This window comes from Chenopodium album, chromosome 26, assembly GCF_948465745.1.
Source record: "Chenopodium album chromosome 26, dcCheAlbu1.1, whole genome shotgun sequence".
Lineage (NCBI taxonomy): Eukaryota > Viridiplantae > Streptophyta > Magnoliopsida > Caryophyllales > Amaranthaceae > Chenopodium > Chenopodium album.
Genome location: NC_137859.1, coordinates 13,545,656 through 13,555,507, shown reverse-complemented (window position 1 = coordinate 13,555,507; position 9,852 = coordinate 13,545,656).

Genomic DNA, 9,852 nt, shown 5'->3' with positions numbered 1-9,852 from the left:
ATGACATGACTACTGTATTGATTAGCAGATTGCATTCCTGCTAACTTGAAACTTAAACATACCAGTATATATTGATTTTATCGATGAAGGATATCATCTCGGCTGAACTCCAGGCATCACACTCTGCTGGGAAGATATTGACCTCTTACTAGCAGAAAATGCTACAAGCCCACAGCAGCTGTAAAACTTGATCAGCCAGCTATCTGCAAAACCATACATGCCAAAATAGTGATGGAAGATAAAACTTATGTTAGCTTATTGATCAAATCTTTACTCGCAATCGAGCATCATCCTGTAAAGGCATCTACAAATTCAACAGATATCTAAATAACTACTAAAACCTACAAAAAAATGTGTATGATAATACGATAGAGTCAAAATTCTTCACAGGACACTTTGTTAGGCTATGAAAGGTTGCTCAGACTTATCTGTTACATACTTGCAGGCTCTGGGAAAGTATCACAGCAGTTAGCTAAGGTTTAGTTTTCATTAAAACAAACAATTTCAGCTTCAAGAAGTAATTTAAAAGTACAAAACATGCAAGTACAGCACCAAATCTCAACTAATCCTCCAGATGAACATTTTTTCTAGATTGACTTGTGACAGAGTTCAGTATCTAACACACAAGTACCACCAACAGTTCATATCTAACTAAATAATTGCATGTACCAATATATTTTTCCTTTCAAGATTGGACCCTGTACTAAATTGTCAGGTAAAGTTATTCATCTCAGTTACTGCTCAATTTTCTTTATTTCAGAAATGCAGAAATCACTGAAGGGCCTTGAAGATGAGAATGCTTAGACCAACAAGATCCCTTTTATAAAAGCCCTAATGAAAAGCTACAGACATTCCTAGCACAAACAAATCAAAAGATTTTCAAGACTTCACATAATTAAACCTCTCTAGTAAATCCTTGATGAAGTGTAAATGAAAAGCACTACATTTGACATCAATTATTCAGGAAACAATGTATGAAACTATGAATTGCATCATAAAATTATAATCTTTCAGAACATTTTTTCTTCACTGGTCTTCCAATCACGACGCTCTTGCATCGACTTGCAGCAATAATCATGAAGGCATAACTTACATAAAATATCATGAGGGCGTTTCAGGATTCGTTACCCATTTCATTTGAATGTCGACCAAAAGTTCTATCTGTACCAAATGGAACAGAAATAACTACAGAATATCAGATCTTACCAGTTATAGATTTTTCAGTAGTCAACGCTTCAGGATATCAATATCTCACTTTTTTAAAGCACAAAATCAGTAGCAAAGGTTTAACATTCCAAATAGACTTCACCTCTTCATCCATCTCATCATATTCTCCAAAACATAGCTGTAAGACTAACAGTACTTTTATTATTTAAAGCAATTATGGTCTGGTAAAGTAAAATAAGAGGCCAAAGCAGCTTCAAACTACAATCCTCATAGCTCAAAAATATCTGAACAACTTGAACTGAAAGGCCATTTTTAGGAATCTAATTTAAGTAGGGAAATACTCAACTGTTTGAAAAACAACATTCAGCATAAGAAAATTAGAATTTTACCACTAAACTTTTGTGGAAACTATTAGAAGTTTCTATCGCCATATACCTATTTTATTCTCAAGAAAAAAAAAAAACATGAGGCACAACAACATACTAATTGACCTTTGTAAGCAGCAGCATAGGCATATCACCTACAAATAAAATCATTTTTTTTTTTAAAGACAACAACTAAGAGTAATCCTTAACAGTGTTATCTTCAGCCCACAACCTATAATGACAGCTATATATAAACCTCATAATCAACACAAGTTCTGCAAGGAGAAGGCAAGCAAAGGTTTAAAAACAAACAATCAACATTTCCAAATTTTCAGATCTCGGGGTAAAGGCAATGGAAGTTGTGAAGCATCTAGTGAGTGAAATGCCGCTAGTGATCTTCAGTAAAAGCTCTTGCTGTTTTTGTCACTCAATGAAGCAACTTATGAGAAGCTATGGAGCCAATGCAACAGTATACGAGCTCGATGAAATTCCAAATGGGAAGGAGATTGAAAAGGGTCTCTTGAGCATGGGAAATAAACCAAGTGTGCCAGCTATTTTCATTGGCCATAAGTTAGTTGGTGGGTCTAAAGAAGTCCTTAGCCTCCAAATCCAAGGGAAATTGGCATTTCAGCTCAAGGAAGCAGGAGCCATATGGGTTTGAATAGTACATAACCAAAGACTTTTCATTTTGAGCCTCTTTCTTTTAACGTACAAGACTACAAGGTAACAAGATTAGAAATCAGTTAGACAATATGATGCTGCTATTGTGCTAATGTAATCACTTAAACTCACGAGGAGCTTCTCTTCTATTTTCTCTGCAAATAAAGATATACCATACTATTCATAAATAAGTTGAACAGTGTTTACTAATGGAATCACTTCCATTTGTAAGGAGAGCACTACAGTTTATTGTGAAGCAACCAATATATATATATATATATATATATATATATATATATATATATATATATATATATCATTTGTATGATGATTATATGGAGCTAACAATGAATGATAGCCCTGATACCTTTCAGACATCACAAATATTCAGGATATTTTATGTCACTTGTTGAAAAGTCACAAGAATATAGACTAACTAGTTGAAATACTGTGCCGAAAAGCCAATGTAAAACATACCTTGGCACCAATATGTTGACATCAGTTTGCATGTTCTTAATTGTTTTCTCCAGTCAAAAGACTCAAAACTGAAGAACATATGTATAGTATGAACAAAATGCTCATCCCAGTTACGCCAAAATGGGGCAGTTCAATTTATTTCAATTCAGAATTACACACTGCCAAGGATCAGCAAATCTTATTGCAAGATCTTAATTTCAATAATTGATGATCCTTCAAGTTAAACCCTAACAGAAAACTACAGACTTTTTCAGAATTGACAATTTAAACACATTCCAAGACTTTAAGCTATGTATATCCTATCAAAACTCCACATAATCTTTCAGAACACCATTTTTCTCCATTATTGCTCTCCTTTGCCAATTCTTCACTGCGTTTTTGACCATAGCATTTGCATCATGTATTTCTTTATCTGTAAATTTATGCTCCACAATTCCTACTGGCCCAGGCTGCAGTACCCTTATTACAGTTTCCACATCTTGCTCCAGCTTCCTGATAAAAGGAAGAAACACTACGTAAGTTGGTTGCAACACAAACTACTTAGTATGATCAACAAGCTTTCACAAGACATTAAAAAGTAAGAAACAAAAAACTAGTCAAACTACATGAGAATTTGGGCACACTAAATATTACATGTAAAAACTTTAAGTCTAAATTTTCAAAATATAAATTACATGCTTTGTGAGGCTACTTACCACAGTTTGGTAGGGTTATGCAGTATGCCTCCCACTTTGGCTTGCTAATAATTAAGGACATCAAATTATGTTCAGAAAGGGAATTGTAAGCAATCTAATATCTCTCTTTCTAGTACAGGTATAAAGGTTCTGTTACCTGAAGACTTGAACTCTAGTTCACTTTAGCTTTGTAATGTTTCTGCCAACCAAACAGACTAACGGTGCAGTCTCTTTACTTGTTTTTCACTTAGCTTATTAGCAATTTAGCACTGAACATTAGAACTTATGTAGCTGTTAATTGAACTAGGGTAGCTCTCATTAGCTTTGAACTTAGCTAGTCTATCCTTGTTGTATATGAATTTATTGACTATGACAAGGCTCTGTTTTCCACATCGTGAGCCCCTTTAGGCACCTTCTAGAATGTGTTAGGTCTTATAAGGCCAATGTGTTTTGGCCCACACTTAGACTAGCCTGGTGCCTCAGCACACGTTTAAAAACTTAGCTTTTTAGCTCTGAACTCTTATCTTATATATCATGAAATTAGTAAATAATGGTTGAAACGAACAGGGCCATAGGCATTAGAAAGGAATTCCTCATACTCAAACACCAAGTTCAGCTTTGTTTGTATGTATAGGTGTAGCTGAAGTGATAAGTCAATAAGCAGGAGAAGAGCTTAATATACCAATATTCTCTACTTCTTTATTACTCAAATTAGACCAGCACCATCAAAGATCTAGTTCTCAGCAATTCAACCTTTAGCACAAACCATTGACTTAGCAGCTTTAGCAACATTTTAAGGGAACTATGAGTCTATGAGAGTAAGGTAAGGGTGATGGAGGAAAGAGAAGGTAGCCATCATAAATGTATGTTGTGAGGCTCAATTTCCAAAATGTAACCCTCAGGTTGGAATTTATGTCTTCTATTGCTTCCATCTAGACAGCTTAAACTCACCAAGGAGTTCTTGGCTTAAGTTAAGCTTAAGGCATATTTTCAATTATTACTTTCCGGGTCAAAGTGTAGACGCTAGAGAAGATGGTGGAAAAATTAGAATGAAAGAGCTCATCCCCAAATCTTAGGCATGGGTTCCTCCCCAACCAAAGCCATCACCCGATCTTTCCTATACTTGGTGCTATTATTAATTTTACAATATTTCGAATAAGTGTTTATAAGAACCTCGTTTTTAAATATGCCTGAGAGCAAGTCTAGGTCAATTGGAAAGAAAATATTGGCTTATGTTGGACTAAATTTTCAATTAGAGAGGAGAGCCTAAGAGCACGAGTGAGAAAAGTAGAATGAACGAGATATTTCCAAAGTATCTGCTTCAGATGAACTCAAGCATTTCAGGCATGGGCCTCCCCACCCAAAGCCACAATCTTGCTCTTTCTCTCTTCGGTTCTTCCATTTTCTTTCAAAGGGATGGGATGGTCGGGAAAAACTCATAGGTTAATTAAGAAGAAAATGTTGGCTTCTTTCAGATAGTACTTACTGAATATCATTGCTGAAAGACTGGCAACTTTTCAGAACAGGATATTTGTTTCATTCATATGATTCAATCAAGCTCTTAAAAAACCCAAAGCATAGGACCAATTAAATCTGAATTGAGAACACAGGGAGGATGTTTGTTTATTCGTATTAAAAAGATAGGAAAAAAGACCCCCAAAACCGTGTTTTTTAGGCTTGGTTTTAAAGTAGATGAAAGATAGGAAAGACAAGTGAATTAGATGACATGTGTGCATAGAAAAGCTCTTAAAGTCTACAACTACTGTGAACTGGGAATCTGGGATCACTCACCAGCTATACAACGATACAATAGGAGGGATTAGATCTAGAGTACCCTAATTGTCATTTTGAATTTTAAAATCAGCAGCTTTGTGACACTACTGGAGCCTAAGCCCTCTGCACACCCATCTCTAAAGACTGTTGTTTCAATCTACATACTATATTTTTTAACTAGGTCATACCAGAAACATTCAGCTAATAAGAACAATTATTATATCACCTCTGAATCTCTGATTGACGTTAAAAACTCAATGATTTAAATCAACGGTCAATCATAACATCCATTCTCAAAAAGGTCAATAATTAGCTTAAATACTTATAATCCTAGCAAATACATACAACTTTCATTCTATTATCTCCTCAGTCCTCACATAAATCATCAAGAATTTCCCAGATTAGATATATGACCATCCAACTAACAAAGTACCACGACAAAGGAGGGAAGCACGGGCACTTAGGCAGCCGAAATTTCCCAAAATCAATAGTGTTAAACCAATACCATACAAGGAATAAAAATTGATAAATATTATTACATCATAGTCAAAAAGCAATATCATGTAATGGAGAAAAAAAAAAAAATTAAAAGATAAAGGGCAATACCTCAAAACCCCAGAAAAGGGTAAGGATTTTCCAAGCTTAGTGAAAGACATTTGATTTTTTTCAGCACTAACAATGTTTCAAAATCTGTCATTAACAAATCCAGAATTTCAATTATAAGTATAAGATGACAATAGATTACACACAGTTCACATTAGCAATCAAATTTGATTCAATCATCAAATTAGGTTCAAATATTGACGTTAAATTCTTGTCAATTAAGAATATGAAAAGCAATATTCTAGCAATGAAATCGCTTGTTATAACCATTGATGAGTAATAGTAATTAATACTGTAGTTGAATAATGCAGCTTAAATAAACCCTAAATTGACTAAGCTGACAATCAAACTAAAGATTAACATTAGATAGTTGTGAAATTGATAAACAATGATTGAAAACAAAAAACACAACTTGCCTTAGAAGCTGCTTCAATGGAGAATTCTGAGAGCGGTTAAATGGAGGAGAGAGGGGAACACTGTAAACTTGAACAAACTGTTTGTTACTAACTTCCTGCGGAGTAGGTCCATTTTTTTTTTTTTTTTTATCACATTTTCGAATCGAATTCAAATAACTAAATTTTATTCGGAACCGATTGAATTTGGGCTAAATCTAACCAAAATCAAATGAACACCCCTTGTTGCAAATCTTAAAGCGGAGGAAGTACATTTTTTCTATTTAGTTTCAGACTTCCATACAAATACTAGTAGAGTACTAGTTGATAACAACAGTTGTTAAAAGAGTGGCAAACTTGTAATTAATTGGGAAATTTTTTTACATTGTTTATAGGTAAAAGTGTAAAACCGCTAACATTTGAGTCATTATCAATTTACCCTAAAAACCATTTACAACAAATACAAATAACGGTTTTAAGGTAAAATTGTTATTGGTGTTAGCAATTTTACACTTTTACCAAGTTACCCCAAAATATTGCAACACTTAATTTGGTCCTTATCAACTAAATAAATTGGGGACTTTGGGGTATCCTAATTATTTTTCCATTGATTGACACATTTTTTTAGACTCAAAAGGGTCCAAGAGGAAGTAGTCGCCGTCCGAGAAAAGATTTATTGTGTATTTTTCCTTTTCAAAAAATAATGAACTTGAATCGGTATTAGGACTTGATTTGTCCGATCTCAGGACCACAAACTGGGCAAAATTCAGAATTCATCAGTCACCAGCAACACATTTTATTAATATAGTATGGCATTTTTCAATCAAAGAAACGGATTCATGTAACAGTTGTTGTTACTTGTTGTTTGGTTTGTGAGGTGGGGAAACAAATACCATTACTTTGTGGTAACAGATCACTCCAATTCGTTTCCGCTCAAACACCCAAGGAAACTATTACCGGGTCCTACTTCAATAAATAAATAAAAATAATACCAAACAATAAATAAAAGTAACACTTTTGATTACCGTTTCCCCTTCTTATCAAAATCCTTTCCATTCCATTTCCATATTTCTTACCGAACACCCCCTAAGAGCATCATTAGTGTTGGGGATACTTATATCCTTTCCCGGTTTCTCTCTCCTTTTCTACACTTGACACATCACTTTCTCTTTCCTCCACATCACTTCCCACTATTTCCATCCTTTTACTCATCCTTTCCCTTAAAAATTTCCAACATCAATGAGTATCCTTTCCCACTTTCTCTCTCCTACTTACATATACCCCACCATTTATTCCTTTTTCAAATTACATATATTTATTAATATACTTAATTATTATTATTGTTGAAAATGTTGTTAATAATAATTAATAATAGATCTTTCTATTAACCGACACATTAATTAAACGAGACGAATTCAAAAACATAAAATTCATTGATTAAAAACATGAAATACATTGATTAAACGACACGAATAAAAAAAACATGAATTACGTTGATAAAAATAGCAAAGAAAATAACAAACATAAGTTTAAAAATAACTGAAATGTTTAATTTTCATCGGACCTCATAGACTGTGCCCATAAATGCTCGATCAAGTCGTTCTTCAAAGCCATATGGACGTCTCTATCACGAATTTCCCCTCTCGAAGCTATCAATCTACCGAAATTATCTGGATCATATTGTCCGGGAGTTACGGTGAATGTTGTTGCATTCCTAGTTGAGGACGACCCCGGCATATTCTCAGGCTGTTCATCGGCAAACTCGAGTGGATCCTTATAATTTAAATATGTATCACGCTCGTCTTCAACAGTCATGTTGTGGATAATGATGCAAGTCATCATAATTTTCCACAACAGATCTACACTCCATGCCAAAGCAGGCTTCCTGATTATTGTGAAACGAGCTTGTAACACACCAAAAGCACGCTCAACATCCTTTCTCGCACTCTCTTGACGTTCAGTAAATAACGTATCCTTAGTTGTTTGAGGGGCAGTAACCACATCTATAAATGTCGACCACTTTGGATAAATCCCATCGGTGAGATAGTATCCTTTTGTGTAAGTGTTTCCATTAACTGTGAACAGAACTTGTGGAGCACGATTATTTATTATATCATCAAACACAGGAGAACGTTGTAGTACATTAATATCGTTGCACGACCCAGGAGTCCCAAAGAAGGCGTGCCAAATCCATAAATCCCTAGATGCAACCGCTTCCAAGATAACAGTGGCCGTTTTAGATCGGCCTTGATACATTCCTTTCCATCCAGCTGGACAATTTTTCCATACCCAATGCATGCAATCAATGCTTCCTAGCATGCCGGGGAAGTTTCTATCCTCCCCTTCTCTTAGAAGACGCTGGATATCTTCCATTGTTGGCTTGCGGAGGTACTTAGTTGCAAACTGAGCAATAACTCCATCGACAAATTGTGAAAGACATTCTCTAGCAGTACTTTCACCAAGCTTTAGATATTCATCTACTTGATCAGCTGAACAACCATAAGCTAACATACGTATAGCCGCGGTGCATTTTTGAAGGGGTGAAGCACCAAGACGCATGGTAGCATCGGGACGTTGTTGGAAATAGCGATTACTTGCACTTAATGTGTCCACAATGCGAAGGAACAGGGATCTCCTCATACGAAACCTCCTTCGAAATACGGTATCATTGTATACCGGTTGATTACTAAAGTAATCTGCAACTAGATTGTCGTGAGCCGCTTCACGATTTCTAGGGACAGTTACCCTTCGTTTTCTCGGACGTTTTTGCTTTTCAGGTTGTAATGAATTAAGCACTGAATTTTGCATCGCAACTAAACGTTGACTCTCATTTATAAAATTCATGACCATGTGATCATAAATTTTATCAGTTATACTTGAGGAGGAAGAGCTTGAAGAACTTGAAGAGATTGAATCTAAGCTCATATTGTGTTTGGTGTTTTATTTTTGGTGTGTTTGTTTGTGACACTAGAAGATAGAAATCATGTACTTTAAATAGACAAAAATAGGATATTGTTGGTCAGAAGATAAGATTTTGTTAAAACATAATTGGTGCACATAAGATATGGATAAGATAAGGATTGTATGATGAGAATTATGACCAATGCATGCAGAATTTTGTAAGGTCAGTTTTTTTACCAATGCATGCATGCGTCTTGTCAAAAGGTAAAAGAGACATCATAGTTTTAAAAACAAATTAAAATACACTAATATTAATTTAATACATAAACAACAATAACAACACTACATAAACATCAACATTACTAGTAGCACAAACAATTTTTAAAAAAAATAACTTGCGTACCTTACAATACTTAATTAAAATACAAACATTGCAAATACTAAAATGAAATTAAAGCGAAAACCTACTACTAAATTCGTCTCTCAGTTTGTTATACATTGCTAATTCCTTGTCATCAAGAACGGGCTTCTGCATTAACCTTTTTAACATTCTGAACTTCATGGCCTCCTCCTTCTGCCTTTTCTTTTCTTCTACCCGGGCCTTTTGTTCTTCATCTCGTTCTCTCATCTGATCAAGTAGTCGCTCTCCCAATTGACCCAATTTCTCTCCCATGTCATTAAAATTTGTATTTAAAGAGTCAAGATTTACACTTGACGAAGTACTTGATGCTTTACCTTTCATCTTTGTCTGTTTTATGCCAAGAGGTCTTTTAGCCCTTCCGCCAACCTCACACTGTGAATCGGGTTGGGATCTTTTACCGCTCCCCCCACTATCTGTAG